The 27,274-nt window shown below is 33.1% G+C and overlaps 1 protein-coding gene across 3 annotated transcripts in view; it reads left to right on the plus strand.

The window, feature by feature from the left end:
* Pcdh9 (protocadherin 9) overlaps positions 1–27,274 on the plus strand; it is an 841,483-nt gene that overhangs the window by 742,392 nt on the left and 71,817 nt on the right. The window lies entirely within an intron of this gene.

Here is a 27,274-nt window from a genome sequence, read left to right on the forward strand (position 1 = left end):
CTGTCACCTTTTGTTCATTGTCTTGCCATTTGGTTGTAATTTGGCTGCAATAATGCCGAAGACTACATATGAACACTATTCAAAGGCAGAAAATAATCTCTGAGAAAGAGAGACTATTCATTTACTACTATTTGATAATGAGAATGGATGACATTTCTAGAAACACTCCAACAGACTTTTCCTAAAGTCTCCCTGCCCACAAGTGGGTCACATAGCTATTTCATAGCATGAGTGAAGCTTAGAAACTCCTAGAAGTGGTTGGAATTTCAGGTGGAAAAAGCAAAAACTCATTGTGGTTTATAATTGATTTATAAATAATTGGTTTATAGTCACCTTTCTAGGCTAGGAACTTAGAAATTCTGAAAAATATAGTAGTTTTATTATATATAGAGAGAGAGAGTCATTACTGTTGCATGAAAAACTAATAACTTTTACAACAGATGGTGTTATAATGTTTGACCTGAACAGGATGCCCAGAAACTGAGAGAGGAAGCCCAATCTGAGTTGTTGGGAGGAGACAAACACACATGCAGAGAGAGCATGTGATCAAAATCTAGACGGCTGAGTAAAAGGGTTGGTCCATTTGAGACATATGGAACAGCAAACAGAAAGATGTATCTAGGACCTTACATGATATAAAGATCTGAAGTGATCTCAGTAATGAAGGCTGGTTTTCCCTCTATAAATTATAACTGTTACAATGCAATTACAAAGTCTCTCCCCTAAACTTTGTATGGGTGTATTGTTTCAAGATTCAAATAATGCTAAAATAAAGCCAGTATAATACTTGTCCACAGTCATATCATTTTATTAGGTCAACAAAGTATTTCCACTGTATTATTGTTTCCCTACACATTTAATGTGGTGCCAGGAAATCATATCATTTTTGTTTTCTGTTTTTCATTTTCTCTGTTGTCCTGGGAGGCAAGATTTCTTACTATATTCTGTTAGATTACTTTATCAGTCTCTGGTTGACTCTTCTAAAACACAAAGGAATTGAAAGCTCTGAGTGAAAAGTCTTGAAATCCACTAGATTATTATTGTTTTCGTTGTTGTTCTTTAGAAACTACCCTTTCAAGCCAAGCAGTTGAAATCTAACACCTCTATTTGTGTTATATTGTCATTATTAGGAGTGTATATTTTCTGCATAAATTCTCAGGGGATATAATTAATTTGTTAAATCTTTTAGTAAATATGCAATACCACTTCAGCCCACCTGTAGGATAGCTATTCTATGAGTTTGCCTCTATCTAGTAAGGTGAAAACCTAACAAAAGTGAGTAGGCTCTGTCACTCCTGTTATTTAGCAACTGCTAACTATGGATAAATGATGCCATATTTTTACCCTTTGAGATTTATTATGTACAAATGACTTACTATTTATGTATTGCCTTTCATTAAGATTTAATTTTAAAATTGAAAAATATTTCTACTCTTCATCTCATAGTAACTCCTTTCCTAGGAAATCCTTCAATGGACCTCTCCTAATGTCTCCCTATCCACAAGGGGTTACCTGTCTATTTAACAGAGTGAGCAAAGCCTCAAAAGTGCTGGAAGTGCCTGGAATTTCAGGTTGAAAAACCACAAATTTGAGTAACTGGGTTATAGTTATCTTTCTGGGCTGGGTACTTTAAAATTCTCAAACAAATACTTGTCTGGAATTTTGACATTGATTATCAGAGCTGTATATTGTGACTAGTATATTTAGCTAATTATTAGAAATAAAGTGGATAGACTTCATGCCAGGAACATGAACACAGAAAATATTCTTTTTTTTATAAATCCAACATTAGTTTGCATGGCCTATGACAGCAAGCACTTCTTAAAGTAATAGGATAGCAATAAGCTGCATTGGCCTGAAGGGAGTGCCTGTGAGTAAGCTGGTGAAGTTTTGCTAAGCTGTTAGACTGCACTAGAAATAGCTGTGCTTCGTGAATCCCAGCCTTTTTCTCCTGATTTGAATTGGAAAAAAGAGAATATAAGAGTATAAGACACGAAGTTGTGACCGGGATCTGATGCTCACTTTTACCCCACTCATCGAAACAAATTTTAAAATATTCATGCATATAAACAAATATGTATTTCCAACTTGCCATGGATGGCATTTTATTGAAGGACACTGCTTGGTTTTGATTTTTTCTGGTTTTTTCTTCATTCCTTGTCTTTTGTTCCCCCTTCAACAAAAAGCCATTTTCTAGAATAAGTATATATAGAAAATTGCAACTCTGTTTTTGTGTGTGTGTTTTAAATTTAATAGTTTTATTAGTATGCCTCAGAATAAAATTCTAAAATGTACTATAGTCTTAGGTACACATCTTACCTAAGCAGAGCAGTCAAATGTGTTCTCATATTTACTTATTCTGACTCTCACATTCAAATTCCAAACAAGTATCAGTAACATCACCAAATCTTCTTTTCTCAGTCTCCTATTTTAAGCACTGTCAAAAGGAGAGGGGAAATCTTCACTCTTGTCTAAATCACTTGAACATCAAAAATAAGCTGCTGGCAAGAGATAGAAAGATGCAGGCTGACTCCAGGCTCACTACACACATTTTAGAAGTTCTTTTTAGTACAAGAAATGGCACAGCCCCACCTTGGGTAAGCTTGTAGATACCCCCAAGTTAGGTTAGTGAAAGAAAGAACCTTGAATGAGACCTAGGCTGATTATCGGGGCGGGTGGGGCGGGGGGATGCTCATGGGGCAAGACTCTATTCTAGGAGCCTTCAAATACATTCTCATTTATACCCCATGGTAGCTCAACAGGATAAGAATAATTATTCTAATATTTATAAATGAAAAAAAAGAAAAAAATAGAAGTTTCCAAAAAACATAATCCAGGGTCCACTATTTGCGTGAGTAGTACTAGGATCTAATTACAGATGTGCCTAATTCCAAGCACAAAGATTTTCCTCCTGCACAGCTCAGTTCAAAGTTACTATCATAATAAATAGGAGATTCAGGGCTGCCTTACCCCTTGGCAGCATAATCAACAAATCTCACAGCATGCAATTAAAATTGTTTTGTCCAGATGCATGCTATCTCCACACTATGTATCACCTGTATTATTTTTGTTTTCTTCTTAATGTAATTTTTGTTGTATTCATTGGATTAAAAATCACAATATCAGAAGATATTGCCCTCATATATTTCAATAAATATTAGCCATAACTTGATGATATACATAGAAGTTATATTGCTCTTAATTTTGGAAAATTTGAAGTAGATATCAAAATGTTATTGTTTACATATTTAAAATGTATGTGTTAATTTAAGAATAAGTTTAAAATCTACTTAAATGTTATTTATAATTTTTTAATTTTATTCCATTTAATGAGAAACCCAAATTTAGCATAGTTGTGAGAATCAACAAAGACAAGAGTAAGAAAATCTAATGGGAATATAGAATTTTTAAATAGACAAATCAGATCCTAAATTAATTTCAATGTCTCTAAATCTCTAAGGTCTTTTGTTCTTACACTGATGCTAACCTAAACCCAAGAGCATATTACTTACAAAATAAGGTCATAATTATTCCAGCAGCAAATTTCTAAATGCACTCAATGAACATTTTTATAGTAATTCCAGATATATTAACAAAAATATTTTGTATTCTTTACTGAAAAATCTTACTCTTAATTCTATATATCATTTAATATCAGAAGGGTGTTTCTGGTTTTGTATTGTATGTGTGTGTGAGTGAGTGGAGGTTGGGGGTGAGGATTGTTACTTAGAACTGAACCCAAGGCTTCTTGATTCCAGGTGATCTACTACTGAGCTACACCTCCAAGCCTGAAAGCTATGTTCCTCTTTACAGCATGAGATACAATATCTGGTAGTTTCATTTCTTCCAGTCTTGTCATACACCATGTAACCCTGGACAAATTACATAACAATTTGGAATCTCATGGTTCTGTTCTATAAAGTATTTTTTAGTTGTGAATAACTAGAATTGTATTATATCAAATATACTCCTATTACTAATTCTGTAATTTGAGTATATCTCATTTTTCTTTTCTCAGAAATCCTGATTATTTCACAAGTGCGTTGAAAATTAAAAAGGTTGCTATAAGCAAGCACAGTTTTTTCACCCTGATCATTTTTGTTGTGATACATTTGGGTGAGAAACGATTATTGTTATCTGACTCTGCCATGCAGAATAACAGGGAATGATGAGAGGAAAGAAAAATATAGTTCTTCAGTTAGTATATGGAATACAATTTTACCTAGGCATTTAAGATAAAATACTTTTAAAAACAATCTTTTCTATGGCTTGCTGTTGTTGTGTTTAGAAATAGGAGTAAATACTCCTAGAATATATTTTAATCAGCGACAATGTAATATTGTCCACTAACATCTTAGAATGGTTGCCCTGTCCAAATTCAAAGCCTGTTTATTATCCCAACCACATGTGCATAATTTAGCCAGAACATTGAAATTATTGAAGAAAATTATTTTGATATTAAATGACTAATGAAAGATCCACATTTGTATGAGTTCCTGCTTATATTTACTTTTTAAAACAGAAATGATAATGTTATCATAGAAATAATAACAAAATATATTCTCCAGGTTTCTCCAGTCTCTCTTTTTCCCATCTCATTTTATTAATTTATTACTCTTCTTTATTTTTTTATATTAGATCTTATACCACTTCCTTCCCTCTTTTGACTTGCAAATGAAAAATCTACAGTCCTCTACTCAACTGAAAGCTTGTATGTACCAAGCCCCATGATGGGCTTTTTGATATACATAATTTATTACTTACAGCAATCATATGAATAAAGGTATCACCATCTAAATCTGTGCTTTTAGTATGTGGTGATTTAGTGTGAGGAATTAAACTGTGACTCTCACTGCAAGTCTACATCCCACTCTATCAGAATTGCCATAGACTCACAGATCTTTACACTCTCTCTCTCTCTCTCTCTCTCTCTCTCTATATATATATATATATATATATATATATATATATATATATATATATGCATATATATGCATATATATATATGCATTCAGATAGATAGATATATGTATATCTGTTTATCTACCTTGTGTAGTGCTTTTGCTCAAGATGCTTTGCAATGCTGGTTTTCTGGCTGCAAATTCTTTTAGCTTTTGTTTATCATGAAAGATTTTTATTTCGTTGTTGTACGTGAAGCTTAATTTTGCTGGATACAGAATTCTTGGTTGGCATCCATTGTCTTTCAGTGTTTGAAATACGTTATTCCAGGATCTTCTCGATTTCAGCGTCTGTGATGAAAAATCCGTTGTTAACCTTATTGGTTTACCCCTGAATGTAATCTGCCTCTTTTCTCTTGTAGCTTTTAATATTTTCTCTTTGTTCTGTATATTGGCTATCTTCATAACAATGTGTCTTGGCGTTGGTCTACTATGATTTTTGTGTGTTCAGTGTTCTGTATGCATCTACAATTTGTATATCCGTTTTCTTTTTTTATTTCTGGAAAGTTTTCTGTAATTGTTTCATTCAGAAGGTTACTCATTCCCTTGGTTCAAATCTCTGTACCTTCCTCTATCCCGATGACTTGTAGGTTTGGTTTTTTTAAGTTGTCCCATATCTCTTAGATGTTTTTCTCGTGATTTTTTACCAGCCTTTCTGAGTTGGCTAGACTCTTTTCAAGATGATATATTTTGTCTTCATTGTCTGACGTTCTGGCTTCTACTTGCTCCACTCTGTTAGTGATACTCTCAATTGAGTTTTTAATTTGGTTTATCGTTTCCTTCATTTCTAGAATTATTGTTTGATTTTTTTTATAATCTCTATCTCCTGATAAAGATGCTTTACTTCTTCTTTTATCTGTTTATGTAATTCATTTTCAATGTGTTTTTTCACTGTTTGGATTTGCTGTCTCGTATCCTCTTTAAGGTTCCATTCTTTCTGTCTAAGGTGTTCCTTGAGTTCTTTATATGACCATTTTTCTGGTGACTCTAGGTCCTCCTGAATATTTAGGCTGTCCTTCATTGTTTGTACTCCCTTTCTTCCTTGCTTTTTTATGCTGCTCATGTTACTTCTTGTTCTGTTTGATTGCTGAGTTACTGTTTACTCTTATAAATTTATTTGATGCTTGGGAGGAAAGATATTAGAAGGGAAGGGAAGAAGTCACTTCCGGTAGCCACGCCCCCAGTATCTGGTGCAAGAGACCTCAGTTGTCAGCACTGGTGGGAGCCGTAGCCAGGAGTTCCGCGCCACTCCTGATTCCCTCGTTCTGGCTATCGCGCTCACAGGAGACCTGAGAGGGGCCCTTAATGTTTCCCCGCTGTGTGGAGAGGGATGGCTAGGGGGTTACACACCTGTCGTCACTGGTTTCAATGAAGTTCTCTCCTCCGCCCGTGATGTCAGTTCTCTGCCATGGTGGTATCCCATGCAAATGGTGACCGTTCGTTCCCTTTGCCGGGTGACCAATGCAACAGGTGGGTCCTGACTGTCTCTCTCCCAAGCCCCGTTTCAATCCTGTGGCTACTGCCTATGAAGGTTGGTTGGCTTTTACCTCTGTAAGTTAGAAGGGCCGACCAGTTATTTCAGTGGGATTGTTAGTGCTGAGTCACGAAAAGCAGGTGAACCTGAGCTTGAATGCAGCTGATCCAGGCTCAGTGTGTGTTCTCCGCGGGTTCTTTAGCACTGAGCCTGAGTAATTTGTCTGCGAGATGCAGGCGAAAGGCAGTTTCCGCAGGTTCTTTAGCCCTGGACCAGAGCAGTTCCGGGAGCTGGAATTCGGCCGCTCCGGGCTTGGTGTATGTTCTGATAGGAGCAGGCTCCAAGAAGTAGTTTTTGCGGGTTCTTTAGCACTGAGCCTGAGTAATTTGTCTACGAGACGCAGGCAAATGGCAGCCAGAAATTACCTGTTCTATAGCTGAAAGAGCTGCCATCAGTCGAAAACAGGGATGGTGACGTCAGCTCTCCAAGATGGTGGCTGCTGGCTTCCTCTGTTTATCTATATTTATATCCCTATCCTTATTCTACCTCTATCAATTAGTCATATATCTATTCCATCTATTCATTTATGATCTTGAATAAGAATACATGATGAATACATGATGGGTTGTAAAAATGGTACTATAGAGTATTTACAACTTTTGGAATAAGTGTTGGAGAGATAATGAATGACAATTATAGTTGTATAAGGAAAGCCTTCATTTGGGTCTGCAATGGGGTGATTTTTATTAAGTCACCTCAGCATATATTTGAGAGAAGATACTGTGCTTTTGGCAGATATTAGGCCCTTAGGAATAAAAATGGGAATAGATTCAATTTTCTTCTTTAAAGAATTTACATTTAGTGAAATGGTTGTTAAAGAACTGGGGGTAGTCAGAGGTTGTCTGATACAACCAGGATATTCTTCCAGCTCCTTCAAAATAATCCTTAATAGGATGATGCTTCATGACGGGGGCATTGTGTATGGTATGTGCTCAAGTTCCCAGGGTAATTCTGATTCTTACCATCCTTATCCCTGAGTCTTCCTCTCCAGTGTGGTAGTTTTAAAACTCTAAATTATATAGATGCAAGATGTACAAATTATTTGTACCTAGATCCCTCAATAGATTGAAATATTATTTGATAAAATAAATCTTAGTTTCTTTTTTTTTATCATCCTGCCATAACCCTTAATTGAGTCAGACTATCCTAGAGTTTTTATTTTGTTTGGAACTTTATAAATTCTTTATAGAGCATGAGTAATGTAATGAGATTTCAGAGTTGATAAGAATATATTATGGAAAGTGTGATGTAAGAAATTTTTTTTTGAATGTACAGATTTTGACCCCATATTTTTCCTCATATCAAGTATGCAGTGACATTTGTTTAAAATATTTATTTGATTTTATTTTTTAAATGCATGACAGTGGAATGCATTACAATTCTTATTACACATATAGAGCACAATTTTTCATATCTCTCTATATAAAGTATGTTCACACCAATTAATGTCTTCATACATGTACTTTGGATAATGATGTCTATCACATTCCACTATCATTGCTAACCCCCTGCTCCCTCCATTTCCCTCCCACCCATCTGCCCTACCTAGAGTTTATCTCATGCTCCTACTCCCTACCCCATTATGGGTCAGTCACCTTATATCAGAGAAAACATTCAGCATTTGTTTTTTGGGGATTGGCTAACTTCACTTAGTATTATCTTCTCTAACATCATCCATTTACCTGAAAATGCCCTGATTTTTTTTCTCTTTTATTGCTGAGTAATATACCATTTTGTATATATTCCACATTTTTAATCCATTCATCTGCAAGGGGCATCTAGGTTGGTTCCACAGTTTAGCTATTGTGAATTGTAGTACTATAAATATCAATGTGGCTGTGTCCCTGTATTTAAGTCCTTTGGGTATAGACTGAGAAGAGGGAGAGCTGGGTCAAATGGTGGTTTCATTCTGATTTTTCCAAGAAATCTCCATATTGCTTTCCATATTGGCTGCACCAATTTTCAGTCCTACCAGCAATGTATGAGTGTGCATTTTTCCCCACATCCTCACCAATGCTTATTATTGTTTGTCTTCATAATAGCTGCCATTCTGACTGGAGTGAGATGATATCTTAGAGTAGTTTTGATTTGCATTTCTCTAATTGTGAGATGTGATGAACATTTTTTTATATATTTGTTAATTGATTGTATTTCCTCTTTTGAGAAGTGTCTGTTCATGTCCTTGGCCCGTTTATTTAGTTTCAAATAAACTAGACCAAAAAAAGCAGATTATTTTCCCAATACAAATTTTTCTTACTACATGAATTATTTTTCTGGTTCCTATATAATCTCAGTTCTATTTTATTTAAAAACTTCCACAGATATTTACTTGTCCTTAGAACTATTCTTCTGGAAGCAGGAATGTCTTGAATACATCAATAATTCTCAAGAAATTTCATCAATTATGTATTGAATGCAAAGATTGAAGAGGTGTCCTTTACCTTTCACCATTGCTCAAGACTCATCACTAAAATTTAGTCTTATTGGATGTTTAATTGGCATTTGAAGCTGTATTCTTATGAAGCCTAATATTATGTTTCTCTTTCCCAAGATGCAGAACTGTATAAACAGAAACAAAGAAGAGCATAGTATTATGACCATCATTATTTTGTGAGAATATTCCCTTGGGTGCTACCACTTATAGAGTTTATCTTTAATTGAAAAACTAACAGAATTACTTACTATTTATGCTGATCATTGTTGTAGATTACAACACTTTGTTTGCATTCAGTATAGTCTCTTTATTTTCTTGTTTGCAAGCAGCTGCATTTATTAACTAAGTTGTGTTTTCTACTACATGTAAGTGTACTTTTTATTCACTTAAAAATAGCATATGTCCATTATGGGAACATCACCATCTATTCCACTCTTTTTTTTTCCTGGTCTGTTCCTTAAATTTGTGTATTAATTGCAACATTTTGCATTTAAAACTTCAAATTAGAAAGAGAGTAGCTGACACTGAAAAGATTATGGACGTCTAATATATTTCAAATGAGGGAGATGTTTGAACATTCTTAGTTCTTTTACATAGTTTGGGAAGAAAATGTGAATGTAAATATGCTTGAGCCTCCCATAAATAAATGCATTGCATTCTTTTATATAGTCATATTGTAGACTTTTATGTATTTAATTATAGTTAAGTAAGTCCACAAAACAAGGAAATATTTTTGCTAGTCCCAAACTTTGTTAGATTTCCTTTTCTTGCCTCCCCTTATAATTATATAAGTAATCCATGATACAAATAAATACTAACTCTTTTCTGGAAATTAGAGAAGATAACTTCTAATTAAAGGACATCTGGGTGCCAATAGTTCTTAAACTAGTATAACTGCCTTCATATTTCATCCAAGAAGATTTAATTCACTGAATGCTATGGAAAGGAAACTTTACAGTTTGCCATTTAGCACAGTGACATCTGAAAAAATCTCAGAGGACTTCCCCTCTGTTGTCAGATCCTCATCAGTCTAGGTTTTCTAGTGATTTTCTGACTGGACTCACAGCCATCAGATCCCACCCTACAAGTCCCCTTCCACCAGTTATGCCAGATGAAAATGAAAACAGTATTATTTCTTTTACCTTTACTATGGGGAGGCAGCCAGCACCGTGTTAGGGGGTTCTTCTTCCTGCCAAGGGAGATCATAAGCCACCTAAGAAATTAGTCTAGAATAATTAGTGAAGAACAAAAGACAAAGTCAGAAAGATAGTTTCAAAAAGATGGAGCCCCTGATAGGTCCAGTCCACACAGAAGCTAGAGCTGGACAACTAGAAAATGATATCCTGTGGTTTATTTAAGGGGTACATTAAATGCAGGGATAAGGTTTTAGGAATGGAGTCTTGCTTCCTGATGTCTTGCAGTCAGCAGGTTGATTGCCATCTTGGCAGGTCACACCCATCTCAGAGGGGCTGTGTGGATACAGCAGGTAACTCCATCTCCCGTGCTGTGTGGGGCCTTTGGCAGAGCTGAAGGGGAAGTTCACCTGCATCAGGTGATCTATCCCTGTGGGGGTGCAACAAGAATTTCTCAATGCCAGACCTATCCCCTTACTAGCTGTGATGCCCATGTAGTCCACATACAGCCCATGGATGATTCTCAGCACTTTACAATCTTCTATTTCTCCTATCAGCCATAGCATAACATCCAATGACAGCAGTGTATACATTAACCCCTAATAAGCTAAAGACTTGGCACATTTCTTCCTTCATTCCCTCTTTCCTTACTTATTCAATTGGCACTTCCTGAATTCCTAGATAGTGCTCAATATGAGTGATAAGCCAGTGATAAACAACCTCAGGGCTCTGGGGGCCTGGGTTGTGGCTCAGTTGTAGGGTGCTTGCCTAGCACATGTAGGGCCTTGGGTTCCATCCTCAGCACCACATAAAAATAAATAAATGAAGGTATTGTGTCCAACTACAGATAAATAAATAAATAAATAAATAAATAAATAAATAAATAAATACCTCAGCCCTGCCATAAATACCTTAGTCTATTTTTTTACTTAAAAGAAAATTCAAGCATCACCTCTAAAATATGATTCTTATAGTCCATTAATTATTCTTTTTTTCCATGATACCTACCCACAATTCTGCAATTCTAGAATATTATATGAATATTTATTCTATTCATTTTTAGGATTCTCATTCACACTTTATCTTTCCAATTATTCACTCATTTAATAAGTAGCCAAAAGCTACTGGTTTCTGCCTGCATCACACACACAACACCCCAACACCACCCCATTGAATGATGCTCCCACCTTTTCAACATTCACATACTGTGCATTATTATCAATATTTTATTTTTTTTTTACTAGTAATGCATTAGCTACCTCTACCATGTGCCAAATCCTCTTCTTGAAGAACTTTGAAAACACAGCACCAACTTAACTTTTAACATAAAAATAATTAACAGAGGTGCTACAGCTGTGACTGTTTACAGGTCTTCCTTCATCCATCCATTCTTGCAACATAAATTATTCCTTGTCTGAGTGAACAAGTGGCTATTTGCAGACATGAAATGCCATATTTTTCTGATTTTTCTATTGTCAGAATACAGACCTATATTTTAAAGAATGTACATTCTAATATCAACAAATATGAATTAAACCATTTTGCAAGTAGAAGCAAGCTTATATTTGAAACAATCAAGCCCAGAGCTGTTCTCAAGGTCACACAATAAGTCAGGAAAAATCAAATACTCTACAGGAGAAGGTGTGTGAGAGTTTTTTCAGTTCCATCTAGAACAACATGCAAGATTTAAAGAACTATCAATGTCATACATATTCTTTACATAAAGAAGAAATCAAGTATTTGTCTTCCAACTGAGTTTTTAAATCTTAAGAAAAAAGCAATGGTCATATTTTTACCCTACTTTGCTCTTTTGAAAATAAGAGCAATGTGTAGCTTGCAGAAATAGAAAGCCTCCTTTCAGTTCAGGCATGGTGGAGAAATTTAGAAATATAAAGATGCTACCTTTATAGAATTTTTGATGCAGTTTATCCTAAAGTGGAGCTGGCTAATTTTATCATATATGGAAAATAAAGTGTCCAATTCAAGTCCTAAAATGTAGGTTGCCTAGGAAGATAAAGTGAACCCACTGATCAATCACAGCTTCACTTTATGCTCTGCCGATTTGAAGTTTCCAGTTGCAGTGACAAAAAATAAATAAATAAATAAACAAACAAACATTGTTTTAAATATAAGGAATACAGGTGTTGCACTACAAAGAAAATATTAGAAGAGCTGGTTAAGAAAGAGTTCATTCTGGAGAGAAGATAGTACATGGCACTATTTCTATTTCTAATTTGGTAATAAATATATTTGGAATTTATTATAAATGATAAGTCCTGAATCCATATATACAACCATATAAAATTTTTCATGATTAATTTATTAAATATTTTGAAAACTGTGAGATAGCTATGCACGTTTTGAAAATGGTGCAAGTAGCAACTCTTTTGTATTGCAATTCTTTTTTTTTTACTAGTACAATATTAAGTATATTTAGTATTCTTATCTTAAATGTTTAAATTGGCTTAACAATTGGTTTCTTTAAAGTAGTCAATATAATCTTTTTACCTTAGAAAAACATACAAGGTTTTCCTCTGATGACTTTCTAATCTTAGTCCTTTAATTCAGTTTCATTTGACAAATTTGTATATAACATATGTAGCATATATCATGCGGTATTTGGACTACACAAAATAATAACACAAAATTCCCTGTTTGCAATTTTCAAAATTTATCTCTAATTACTAGCTTCACATGCTTTTAAGCAGTGTGTTTTAAGAAGGGTGCAGGTGTTTTAATATATCATTTTCACCAGGGAAGAGAAAATATAAGTTACCATATGAAATTTTTTAAAAGTCTCTGTATATATGTGTGACTGTATGTGAATTAGCATGACACACAGAGAGAAAGAGATAGAGGGAAATGGAGAGAAAACCAGGAGGGAGGGAGAGAAGGAGGGAGGGAGGGAGATAGAGATAGAGAGAGAGAGAGAGACGCATATTTTACTATAAATTGTATACAGAATTTATTTTGAGCAACCTGATTTCATATCAAGGCATATTGGACATGGATCACTTTCATGAGAGTCATAAACTGAGCCCTTTAAACTGAATACATGATAAATTCCTTCTCTAAGACTTCTACAGTATAAGCTACCTTCAAGTTGTTCATTCGTTTATAAAGGTTTAGGTTTGGTTCTCTGAATTGGGGGAAAAATTGCAATTCATGATACCAAGAAATGAGCATAGACTTCTTGTCATGCAACATTGAATTTGTGAATCTAACCTGAATATATAATGTGAGTTTCCTAAATTCGTTGGCAAGTTCCTCTTTTATGAAATCACTGAAGCTCAAGGCTCTATTAGATACACTTGTTGACACTTGGGTGCCTTAAAAATGTACCTGTTCACTGAAGAAAATGATAAAGCAGACAGAGCATTTGTAGAGTTTAACAGTATTTGGAACCTCCTAGTTACATTATGCAACTCTCATTAGAAACTTTCAAGACATTGACATGAAGAATATATTTATAATTGCAAAGCTTGTCAGCAGCTAGTACATATGCAGGACTTGAAATTTTAAATAAGTTCTGATCACTTACTGTAGCACGATTCTCTCTCATAAAATTGTTGGTTGTAAGTGGATGCTATTTTCTTTTTTGCCATTTCACTGGTTTTGGTTTATTTGATATCACAGCATTGGGCTAAAAATGAAATAAAAAAAAATTAATGAACTACAGATCACTGTTAAAGTAAGGGAAGATGCTGGTATTATAGTACATTACATGCTGCTTTATAGGGAGTGTGTTTATGAAACATAAAGCCATTCTTTGGGTTTATTCTCTCAAAAGGATGAAAACCAAAAAAAAAAACAACTTTTTTTCCTATTTGATCTTTGCCTCACAACAGAGTGCTGGATTGGTATAGAGGTCATAGAGCTAGGAATAATGACTTGGATTAATCCAATCTCCATTTCATAAAGATGAATACTAGTTTATGTAACTGTAGGAAGTCTTGAAAGAAAAGAAAATATAAGATAGATAGATGACCTGCAAAGTTAGTCTCAGTTCTCTGTGACAGCAGTGTCTACTATCATCATACTGGTCCTTCTCTTTCCTAGCAGGTGATGAGAGTCATGATTTCTGAAGCAATGTTGTACCTGGGATGATCTTGTCCAGACTTTTAGACAACAAGAATTCTTAATTATTCAGGAGATTAGAAGATATAAGGTCACAGAGAGACTTATTTTTATGATGAGAGTTCAAAAAAACAAATAAAATAAAAGAAGAAAGAGAAAGAAAAAAATGGAGCACCACAAAACCAACCAATAGCCCAAACTATTCTCTCTGATTAAAGATAACTCGATATGCATCTGCCATGCTTGCCATTGATCCACAGCATTTGAGAGCAAATCATTCCATTGAGGAAATGCATTCTTCAGGACCATTATTTTGAAAAATAGGTACATACATTTTAGACTGTGATTTAATATTAGCAAAGTTGTTTCTCTTTTAATGGAAAATAACAAAACATATATGCATATTAGGAAGGTATTTCTGTTTTTAAGAAAAATCTGATTAGAAGAAGAAAAATTATTTCATGAGTGTGTGGGTGGCAGCATTTTTTTTTCAGAAAAGACATTAAGGAGATAACATTTAAGTAAATAGATGAGGATGTCTGTCTAAAATTCTAATGATGGACTTATAAAACACTTTTTTAGTTGAGATAAAAATAACCATCTGGAATAGAACTTTCATGAGTAAAGTCATCGACTTCTTTTTTGAGTCTGCATGAAACTGGAAGATTAGCTTCTAGGAAGCAAAAGCAGATCAATATGGCTCTGCTTATCTGATATTACATTTAGACCCCTCTAACTAGCCAAGGGAATTGAAGTCCCTCTAGCAACTAAATTTGAGCCACAGGAGAGTACACAAAAATATCAGGTTTTTAAGTCATTGTTGGTTCTTATTTTCATATCCAAAGAGAAACCATTAAAATACATTCATATAATATTAGATATTATACATAAATCTGAAAGTTATTGGGTTAAGATCCTGTTTCTGAAGATTCTGGATAATTAAATAATTTTTAAGGAATTAGTAGTTTCAAATGGTCATCCTTATTTTGACTCCAAACTTGACTTATGTATATATAAATGCAGAGCATATTTGTTCATGTTTTCAGAAGTCACTTTTCCTGAACCAATTTTCACCTGCATCCATAGAAGGAACAGATCACAATTCTTCAAAGAAATTTCATAACAAATTCAGCCATTTGTCACAGTTTAGGAAACAAAAGAAACTGGGTATTGGGGAATATAACTTGAAAAATGGATCCTATGATGGAATTCTGAAAGATATTATAAAGGTCATGATTAAATGGTAAAATTTGAAATTGATAGTTTTTAATCCAATTATTTTGTTCATAAAATGAGAGCTTACTTTGTACATGATTTTCTCTCATTGTGGTGAATTTTAAGAGTGTGAAGGAAGAAAAATTTGTACAGAAGAATAGTGATTGTAAACATAATTTCAAATAAGATTTTATATAACTATTCATCTTGGAACATTTAAGGACATAATGATATTATTAATTAAATATAGAATACTCATATTTTTATTAATTTTGTGTCTTGGAAGTGTGGTTTGAATATGTAGTCTGCAACATCTGAGTGTTTATTTCCTGACATATTTATGAATATGTGCATGCTAACTCACACACAGTCACACATTTTTCCCAAAAGACCTACATGATCCCAAGTTCTAGAAAATATATGTTGATTAATAAGCATTGAAACAAGCATTCATGGTATCCAAGCATAACTCACAAGTACTCAAGATATTCAACAAACATAATAGTGTCACATAACATGGAAATGTTGTGCCCTCAGAATTTTTAAAACTTTTGCAAATATTAAATCACACCATATATATGTGGGCATGAGCATTTTTATTTTAATCCTATTTAAATTTTTAATTTAATTTAATTTAATTTAATTTTTTTGCAAGTCAAAGTAAAATCCATAAGTCTTCAAAGCTATCACATAAAACCATTGAACATTACTGAGAAATCCTACAGAGAGGTTGGGGAGGGGAGTAGAGGGAAAAAAAAAAAAACTTGTTAAAATCATGAACACTTCATTGAATATCTTTGAACCTTGGTAACAGTCACTGTGAAATCAATATTAATCTAATATATGAAAAAAATAATAAAACCAGTTCACTGAAGGTAAAATAATTATTCAATATAGACTAATTCTATTTCCAGTGAATAGGGAGTATAATTCTTATGAGTATAAACATGGTCATATATAATTCTTATGAGTATAAACATGTTTCATAAATATAAATGCTTTTACTCTGGAGGAGTTCATTCTGTTGGCAAGCACAATTATTTAAGGGAATTATATCTTTACATTGAATGATCAGGGATAAAAATTGAGACAACTATAAATTAATGAAACCCTCTACTAGTATGCTCATTAAAAATATGCTCTCAGTAATCACCTTCCCTCTAGATATGTATTCTAGGGGATTTGACTGACACCCAAATAATAGCTGGCTGACTTTTAAAAACTGCCCAATATCAGCTTGGGGAAACGAGTACTATTTATATCTCTTTAATTCAATTATTTATTCATCAAATAATTGGTGCAGTTAGTCACCAGGAACATAGTAGGCTCTAGAGACAGAGGCATGAATGGAATAGAATGCAGCCTTTGAGAAGCTCAGTTCAAAGCCACAAAAGTAATAATTTCAATAAAGGATATTGTCAGTAAACATACTCAGGGAGCTCAAAGGAGGAGCAACAAGCTCTTTGTAATTTCATGGAAATTTTTACACTTGAAGTAACTTGAGATAAATTTGAAGGATGAGTAGAAATCAATCAAAAGATGGAGACTTTTGTTGCTTAATATGTTGGCTAGAGAAGAAAGTCATGTAATTGTTAATACTGCACATCTAAGAAGATTAAAACAAGTTAAAAAGGAAGAAAAGCAATGTTTTGTGGCCGAGTTTTTGTTTTTATGTCTGTTTTTAAAGAAACATAACAATGAAGACCATTTCTCAAAAATAGCATATTATCCTTAGAGTACAAAATGATAAATAGTTGTTTCAATACTGATTATTAATTACGAACTTCATTTTTGTGTCTCAGGGGCCATTAAATTGATAAGTTAGGATTAGTAGAAAGTAAAAGATTTAAGAATTATTAAAAATATTAATATCTTGCCACTACTGTATAAATCAAAGAACTGGTAATTATGACATAATGTGGCAATGTTGCTGTTTAGAAATATCTTAATTAGTTGTTGGTTCACTGGTATTTTTTCCCAATAAATTAATATTAGTACAGATAGGTGGCATTGCTATATAACACATGTACAGTGATGTTGGAGACCATTTTTTTTATGATTTCAGAATTGAGTAGCTGGTCAATTCTGCTGCCCACTACTAGAATATTTCTATGACACCACTATTTTGGAATGCATTTGTATACTATAGTATACTATACTATGTGAATTATCGATTAATAAATACTTGCAAATAATTGTGCTACTGTAAGTAAGAATATATATGTTTTTTTAGCTATATTTAGTAAGTACTTATATTATTCTTTTATGGCATGAAATATTCACCCATCTTAATTTATCAATCCACCCCCCAAAATTAAGGCATACTTATTCTTTGTTAGTCAGATATTCTCCGTCATAGAGTGGAGTAAGAAAAAAAAAAAAAAAAAGAAATCAAAGATACAATATTTTACTTTCAAAAAAAATATCCAACCTTTCATAAGGGAGATAAAATTTATTTCATGTGATATTCTATTAAGATAAAATATCAATTTCACCATAGAGTGAATTATAATGTTAAATGGAAAAAACATGATGGAATAGTATTATTTCTAGAACAGTGTAGATACAATGCTGATTTGATTAATGGATAGTATGTAACATTGTTACAAAATATATACTTTGTGTATGTGTAAGAGAAGAATCTTATGGATCATTAAACTGATGTATTACCAACATTCTTTACTCTAGTTAAAAGATACTTTTTCTTTACTTTATCAGACATGTATTTTAGAACAAAATAGAAAATACAGTTGTAACATCTTTCATTTGCTACATTAAACACATTTAAGTGCTTGTCCACCAAAGACTTTCACATTCTATAATTTTTTTCAAGATTGACATATTATTCCCCAGCGTTGTAAACCTGATTTTGGTTTCTATTAAACCTTGCCAGACAGACAATATCTGAAATCACTGTTAGAATTAAAATGTAAGGGGACCCATTTAACTCTTTTTACAGTGATATCTGACTGCTTCCTTTAATCTTATTGTTAGAATCTTTTAAAAATCCATAACTGTTTCACCACAAACTATATTTCAAATTATAATAATAATGAAAAAACAATAGCTCTAATTTGCTGTTGAAAATATCACTCTAAGTCTGATTAGCTATGTCCATCATGTAAGTAAAAACCCAGTTTAGACAACCTGAACACCCTCTGGTTAATTTGGTGAGCTGGAATGGAATAAAGACATTTTGATGAACAGAAATAATTGAATTAATGGCTTAAAAATTACTGGTTTTGGAGAGGGAGGAGTAGGGTAGAAGTCAGCATGAAAAAAAAAGTACCAAATGAATTCAATTTATATTTATTAGGTTTTTATATTTTCTGAGAACTGAATATATATTTTTTCTTTTACCCCAAAATATGTTTCAACCCTCTTTATTTCCTCTATTAGTATTTGTACACAATTAACATTCAATTTGATGAAAATTCAAAATAGCATATATAACTAGTAACTAAAGAATGTATATATGATGGAATGTTTACTTTTTTAAGAAAGAAAATCCTATTTTGACAACAGGGATGAAACTGGAGGTTATTATGTTAAGTGAAATAAGATAGCTAGGTATTGTGGTGTATACCTGTAATCCCAGCTACTTGGAAAATTAATGTGGAATTATCACAAGTTCAAGGCCAGCCTCAGCAATGTAGTTAGGCCTTAAGCAACTTAGTGAGACCTTGTCTTAAAATAAAAAATAAAAAGATCTGGGGATGTAGCTTAGAGATTAAGTGTCCCGAGGTTCAATCCTGGCACCAAAAAAAAAAAAAAAAGAAGAAGAAGAAGAAAAGAAAAGAAAAATACTGCATAATCTCACTTATATGATTTATATATGGTTACTTAAAAATGTAGAATACAATGGAGAAAAAAATGGTGATTACCATCAGCAGGGGAAAAATGGGTTGATATTGCGCAAATAATATGAAGTCGGAGATATGTAAGATGAATAAATCCATAAGTCTAAACTATCAGGATTATATAATATGATATATTGATTCATATACTAGAAATTTGATAAGCAAGTTTTTTTATTCTTATGACACATACACAAAAACAATTATGTGAGAGAATGGATATATAATTTACTTGACAATAATTTCAATACACATAAGTATATCAAAATTATACTTTACACCTTCAATAAATGCAATAGAAATTAAGAGTTTTTCTTATAAACCAAAACAATACAAAACCACACAAATAGTATAATATTCTCTTTAGTATCATCAATATGTAAATTTTCAATAAATGACTTTTGGAAACACTAACACACTTAATTTCTAAAAGCTAAGGTTATGGAATTCTCTAATGAAATTATATTTGACCCTTAACAATATTAAAATTGCATTTCTAGAGCAACTATATGAAAAAGTACATAAATATGTTAAACTAAAAGAAAATATTTGTTATGCTCATAATTGGGAGGCTAAATAAGAAATTCTTTACATATATAATGATTAATATATTAACTATTTCTATTAATTTCATATTGTCAAAATTACCATTTACATATTGATCAGAGACATTTCTACTCGACTATAGTAATTTCATATAGATATATTTGTGTTAAATATAAGTCCTCTGGAATTAATACATTTAAGGGGAAAATCAAGCAGGTGTACTTCATAACATATAACCACCTATTAACATAAATAATCAATTAACATTATTAAATATGAATGTTATGTCTTTGCAATATTGTTGCTCCTTCCAATTTAAGATTGACTTGTAAGGAAATTTGGTATTATTTTTATTTAGAAATCTATTTTAGAGTGTTGGTAGTGATATTAATGTAATGTGTTGCACTTGAGGAAAATGAGAAATTATAAATTCTCAAAATGAAAAGAGTTTTAGCTCATAAATGCACACTGGCACAAACAAGATGTGTATGCTATTGTCTTCTTATTAAAACAGCACAGTGACACAGTCTTTTTGCTATTTTTACTGATATCTGGGGTTGAATGACCAGGCTTGCTTCCCTCAGACTTGTGGCTGGGCTAATAAGGTAACATAAAGTTCTTGGAAAACAAGCAAAACCAATTAGCAAGTTGACTTTGATGTGTGCCATCCTTGAAAATGACATTGCACTTCCCCTGAGGAGATACGATGCTTCTGAGCATTTCAAATGAAAAATGAACACCAAGGATTCAAATTTTCTTGGAAAAAAAGGCAGTGAGATATAGTGCATTTATACCAAGCTGATGAGAGTGAAAAATGGTGAAGTAGGAGTCAAAAGGTCCTTCTACATACATGTTAGTGAAGCTCTCATAGAAAGGCAGACCATTTTTGTACTCATTGAATCTCATCTTCCTCCTCTAATAGGTGCTCATTATATCATTTTCTTTCTGTTCAGACTGTCTTGTTGATCATTAGAAATTGATGCCTGATAACATTTAGTGTGAACTACACTGTGCTTTTTAAACACAAGCTACATTTTCCCTCTATATAGGAAACGATTATTTAGTAAATTGCTTTTTTTAGTATGAAAATTATTTTTAGAGATGAGTGAACAGTTATGAGAGAGCTACAGTTCAAGAGTGTGAATTTCTAATTTTTTTATCACTAAAAGACAATCTTCAACTCTGATCTAAGGATAATTAAAACATGCTTAATTGTGAGTTATCTTGTAAAAATTCCTTGAACATCCTCAAAATTGTTTGTAAAAAAAAAATGATTGTATTTCTTTTTTTTTTTTTTTTTTGGTAGCTAGGAAGATAGGCATGGGTAATTCGGATTTATCTCAAATAAGATACTTCCTCAGCACCTCACCCTCTTCAACTTAGTAACTCTGTTGCCTCTGTATTCACCAATTCCGCCTTTCTTAACATTAATATCAACCCCATTTCTAGGTCTCATCAGTTATCTTTCTTTACCTATGGGCCATGTAGCCTATTCCTGCTAATTAGATTCACTTCAAAGAATTTGACCTATCAGTTACACATTGGATATGAATTAGGGTCAATTTTAAGAAGTACATTTGTTTTCACAGTGAATTTAGAAGACAAGAAGTTTAACAATTAATGGACATTCTGGTTAAGAGTTCACTTTTAATCATAGCTGTAAAAAAAAAAAAAAAAAAAAGGTTGTACCAGTTCTTTCCTATTCACCTACACTTTTTGAACTTCATAAAACAACTTCTTTTCAAAAGAAATTATTGGAGTATCTAACCTACACCCTTTACACAAGAATCTATGCCAAGTCACAATTTTTTTTTACTTTTTTTTTCTTTTCCCTTTAATAATCTTACTCTTATGCATCCTTTATCACATTGTGTTTGCCCTTGGAATAAATGGCAAAGCTCTAAGTGAGGGTTTAATTATAGCCATTTAGAGACAACTTAAAAACTCCTGTCTAATTTACTGCAGTTCTAAAGTAGTCTGGGTGAGTTTTAAAACTACTAATAGATAAGATGCTTACAGGGAGATTTGTACAGTTTAAAATTCTTTTCAAGGAGAAATGAAAGAATCAAGAGACTTTTTCGTAATTAAAATCCCATAATCAGGCTTACCTTAAGAGTTTTCCTCTTTTCCTGTGACTTTACATTTGATTGCTTAAATGACAAGCTGCATATTTTCTATTCTAAGGTGACTGCCCAACAGCCTTCTGCTATACTTCTGATTTAGAACATGCTTTTATAGTTGTTGTGTTTTGGTTTTACTTTTCAGGAAAACAAAACAAAAACACTGCTTTAAATCATCAAAAGTCAATATTGTTCAATTTTAGTCCTAAAATTAAAGCTTGCAAAGTCTGACACACACACAAAAAAAATTATTTTGATTTATTTTTAATCCATATATATCCTACTTTGAAGACATATGGTAAGTTTTGTTCAACTAACTTTTCTTTTATTGAGAGGTAACATACATTTTAGTCAAATAAAATATGCCCAATATAAACTGAATGAGTGCCCCCCATAATTTGCCCAGCAAAGTATTTCCTTACTTTAAATGCTCATTCTCTTTTCTTTCCTATAATGAATTCCAATTCTTTAGAAATTATAAGATGTATGTCTGTCCCTTTTTTAGCAAAAGTTGAAGACCTGCTTGAGGTAAGGAATAAAAAAAAAAAAAAAAAAAAACACATCTTCCCTATGAGAAAGACTCTGGCCCAGATAATCGTCTTTAGAAGTAGAAATATTTTCACCCCCACATTTTTAAACTACAATTTTAAACTCTCTTATTCAAAGAAAAAAATTATTATGTAACTAGATATTTTTGCAGTTGTGAACACTGACAATTCTTTTTGTTTGTCTTCCTGATATGTCATAAATACTTCTTTCTCAACTTGAATCAGCATTGAATTGCTGGGTCCCATAGGAAACTAGATTACATCATATCTTACAGCCCATGGGGGAAATATGATTTTCTCCTTTTACACATCCAAAATCCATTGTCCATTCTGAAACTCCCCATATGTGTCATTTACTACACTTATTACAATGCCAATGTACTGTAGAGGTTTGTATTGCATTTTCCTTATCACTTCTCAGGTTCCTAAAATTGTTTGCAGTTGCTTCAGTGTAGCTGACTAAATTCCCTGAGTTAGGGAAAGAATATGTAATATCTTCAGATGCCATAGGTATGGATGTTGAATATTTTAAAGGTTTTGTCTCAAAATTCTAAATATAATGCCATCATTTTGTCTAACTTGACTTTTTCCCCCAGTATTGGAAAGTTAATTATAATATGTCCACTAGTTGGAAAATCCCTGTATATTCCTCAGGATTAAAACCTATAAGCCCACTAACAAATTGTTTATGACCAAAAAAAAACAGTTTATTCTAAAAGAAATTATGCAATTTTTCCATTTGCTACATATTAATTCCTGATATATATGTGTATTTGAATGACTTTTGATTTTACTAGGTCTATATATGTATATATATTTAAGTGTAATCCTTCTTGAATGATTTCAGAAAGCAATGGTTTGATTTTGAAGTTTTATTTGTATTTTTTTAAGGCACAAGATACTCTCTGCACCTGGTTATTCAGAATTAATATTTCATCAAATCGCCAAAAGTAGTTTCGACTTTTTAAGAAGTAGCTCTGGAAACCTGATTCTGCTTCCACTTTATTCATATTTACATATAAAAACTAGAATTCAAAGATGATATTTTAAACTTTTTGTTTGTACATCACCCATTTCTTTAAGAAGAATCTGTGCCTTTCCTTTGCTCTCATTGTCTCCTCCCCTCTTTCTCCTCTTGTCCCTCTTCCTCCTCTCTCTCTTTTTCTGGGGCTGGGCATTATGGCACAGGAGGAAACCACTATGCCCTGTACCTCCTTCAGGGCCTCTCTTCTCAGGAGTGAACCTCAGTTCTACCTTGCAGCACTTCCTGGCTGCATAGATCACACAACCCTGCTGCTCTGTGCTGCCTCCCTAAATATCATTGAAAGGATTTCATCCTTTCAATCATTCCATAAAGATTTCATCATTGAGTTATGTGTGCCAGGAACAGACCTTTTCACAACTTAGCATGTTTAAACTTGAAAGTATCAGTTAATATGACACCTAAAATATGATAAAGCATTATGCAGAGCTTTGATCTAATTGTATCAGGAATGCCAGGTAATCCAGTACTCTTGTTACCACACCTCTTAGACTCAACTTAGTAAGCATTCTCTTGGTCTCAGATGCACTGGAGAAGCCCCTCTTCAGACTTTGTTTTATCTATATATGCATAATGAGTATCAGACAGAGACCACCCTGAATAGTTCCTGCATGTTAGCTCAGCTAAACATCTTTTCCCACCATTAAACAAAGAACATCAGAATACAGTGAGGAAAAGAGAGACATCATGTGACACTGATTTATAATTTTTAAAATTAAGGGGCTGGGGATGTGGCTCAAGTGGTAGCGCGCTCGCCTGGCATGCGTGCGGCCCAGGTTCGATTCTCAGCACCACGTACAAACAAAGATGTTGTGTCCGCCGATAACTAAAAAATGGATATTAAAAAAATTCTCTCTCTCTCTCTCTCTCTCTCTCTCTCTCTCTCTCTCTTTAAAAAAAAAATTAAGTAATAAAGCCATTAGTGTTTAATTCACATTAGTATCACGTTCCTTGCAATATTAAGAAAAACTACTATCCTCTAGCGTCACACTGCTGTTGAAAGCCATCATATTTCCACTCTAGGATCACTTCTTTGTAAGTCGTACTCAGCTGCCCAGTCCTTCTCATATCCTCTTGTGATGTACAGCACACATGGTGGGACAGATGGCCAGAGAGAGGTGTATTATCTATGCTCCGGCAGCAGTTTCTCCTGCATCTTTACTATTAGCATATGACTCTTCTGCCCTTATTTTCTTCATCTGCTGGTGTTAGGCAAGGTAGTCACATCTGCTATACAGATTGCTGGATACTTTCTGTAAAACAATTAGAAAGAGATTGCCTAGACAGTGGAAAATTCCAAGTGTCTGTTTCTGCATGGTTTCCCTGGAGAGCCAAAGGCCTGATATTGACAGCTTGAAGGTGACTTGTCTGGTGAACTTTTGTCATCTTCCTAATTCAGCAGCAAACTGCAGGTTTATAGGACTGAATGACCTACACTGTTGTCCTTATTTGCTAGATTTCTAAAAATCCTAAGCTTTTGTATTACTTTTAGTGACAAATAAGACCATAAAGCCAGGTCTAATCCTCTTACATATAAACATTCATCTGGCTAATGCATAGATAGTTAGAGCAAGTACGAAGATGTACTAAAATAACACTCTTCCTAGACTTTTAAGTAAATAAGATAAGCATACAGAATAGCATTTCCTAACTTCAAGAGGACTCAAGTCTAGTGTAAGCAATTCTAAAATCATTCTAGAATCATAGTTTAGTTCTCTAAAAAGAGAGCCTTATGTTGTTTTCAAGTTTCTTATTTAACTTTGAAAAAAAATGCACTCTATTCAGTGACTTAATGGCACTTTCTGATGGAGTCACTGTGAACATTTGTAGTCAAAAAACACACAAGCATACACAAAATTACTCACTGTCCCAATATTGGAAGTACTGTTTTACAGAGAGCACATCTCTGAATGCAGGCAAGCACTTACCCACCTACGGTGAAGGAGCTAACAACTGTAAAATGAACTCAGGATGGATTACTTCTCTCAAAAACCAGAGCTTGGGGAAGATGGTATAAAATATTATTACATCTTTGAAACGTTGAATGAAAATAATTCCAGCATGGTTCATGTGATTAGATCTATTTTCATTTGAGCACACAGTTTGCACTTCTCTTCATCCTCAGGGCTTTTTGGCAAAGTTATTTCTGTAATCAATCCTTTAAAGAGAAATAGAAATGTAACCTAGAGTCTCTCTTTGAATGAATTTTTTTCTTTTGCTCCACAATTTCAATATCATTGAGAGATGTTTTCCATATAGATCTTAATGAATTATATTAATGAATATATTATACCTTTAAGATCTTCTTGTTACAGAATCAGAGCTATTACTAAAATATTGAATTGAAAACCCTCATTTGTGATAGGGGTCATACCTAAATATGCAGAGCAAAAGATATATTGAAAGGAGAAAAGAGAATATCAGGCAAAAAAATTAAAGTGAAAGCATGATTGACAGATAGATATGAGAAGGTAGATAAGAATTTTATCAGTTCTCTCTAAATTGTATAGTCAAATTTCAAGAGAAGAGACAGATGTAATTTTATCAGTCTGCTTTCCAAATATTTCTTAGCACAGGCTGTCACATTTGTTTGTTCCCACAAGTGCTCAATCACCCTGCTTTATTGTTGGAGAAGGAAAAGATTTTCTGGCTAATTCCTTCTAAATCCTTTCATATCCTTGACTCCAGCAGACTTTGGGATGCATCAATGGACAAGCAATTGGTTAGCTTACACATTGAATTATGTATATACTTTGCTTTTTATATGTGATTTCAGAATATCTTATGTTTTTTAGATTGAAACTATTTCTAGAGTAAAATTGTCTTGATTTTTTTATTCTATTTTGCTTCTTTCATATCTTGAAACAGGAGTTTCCAAATGTAGTTGCTGAACTTGTAGGAGTAGCATCTCTTGGCAACTTGCTAGGAATGCAAGAACTTGAGCCCCATTTCAGATTTCTTAAATCAGAAACATAGGTGTAAGGCTATGAGGTCTGGTTTTCATCCAGACTCCTAGGTGATTCTTCTGATCCTTTTGTGGGATTTGACAACCACTGACCTGAAATGTTTTTTCTATGATAGCTATACTGAGTGTGTACCCACCAAGTATGATATAATTGATTGTGCTTCTGTTCACACACATGGAAAACTAACTATTTGGGATCCACTGTATTTTTTCCCAGTCATGGTGATCAATTACAAATAACAATATGACCATGACAAAACACAATATTATCTCAGTACCTAATACATTCTGTACAGTTAAACCAGTTTCTAGTGGTATTGGCATAACCGTTTTCCATTATTTAGCTGCAATTCATTATTACATATGATATAAGGCCTCACAACCGAAGTGCTAGAGCCAACTTTTGATAGTCTCAATGTGTTTTCTTCTTGCCTAATGATACTATAATTGATCTATTTTTATAATCTGCTTAGTTGATCTAGAATTTAAAAATACATGTAAGGGAAGATGTTTTGATTCTAAATTCTTCAGGATTTGGGGGACATATCCTCTCATCTATGTATTTACCTATACATAGATTAAAAGTATTTTAGGTTTTGGTTTTATTTGGATAACATTCTCATTTTGCCTTTCAAGAGAAATCACAATAGGTTTCATGAAAAAAAAAAACACCTTTGTTTTATGCATTCATGTTAATTATGTACAAAATATTTCATTATTACATATTTGTAAGAATTGCAATAAATTATATAAATTAAATTATAGAACTATTTAAAAAAACACAAAATTATGATCAAATTTGAGAACAATCTAAGGTAGCTCTTATTAAGTAGACAGCCCAGGTG

Source organism: Callospermophilus lateralis, chromosome 12, assembly GCF_048772815.1.
Source record: "Callospermophilus lateralis isolate mCalLat2 chromosome 12, mCalLat2.hap1, whole genome shotgun sequence".
Classification (NCBI taxonomy): Eukaryota; Metazoa; Chordata; class Mammalia; order Rodentia; family Sciuridae; genus Callospermophilus; species Callospermophilus lateralis.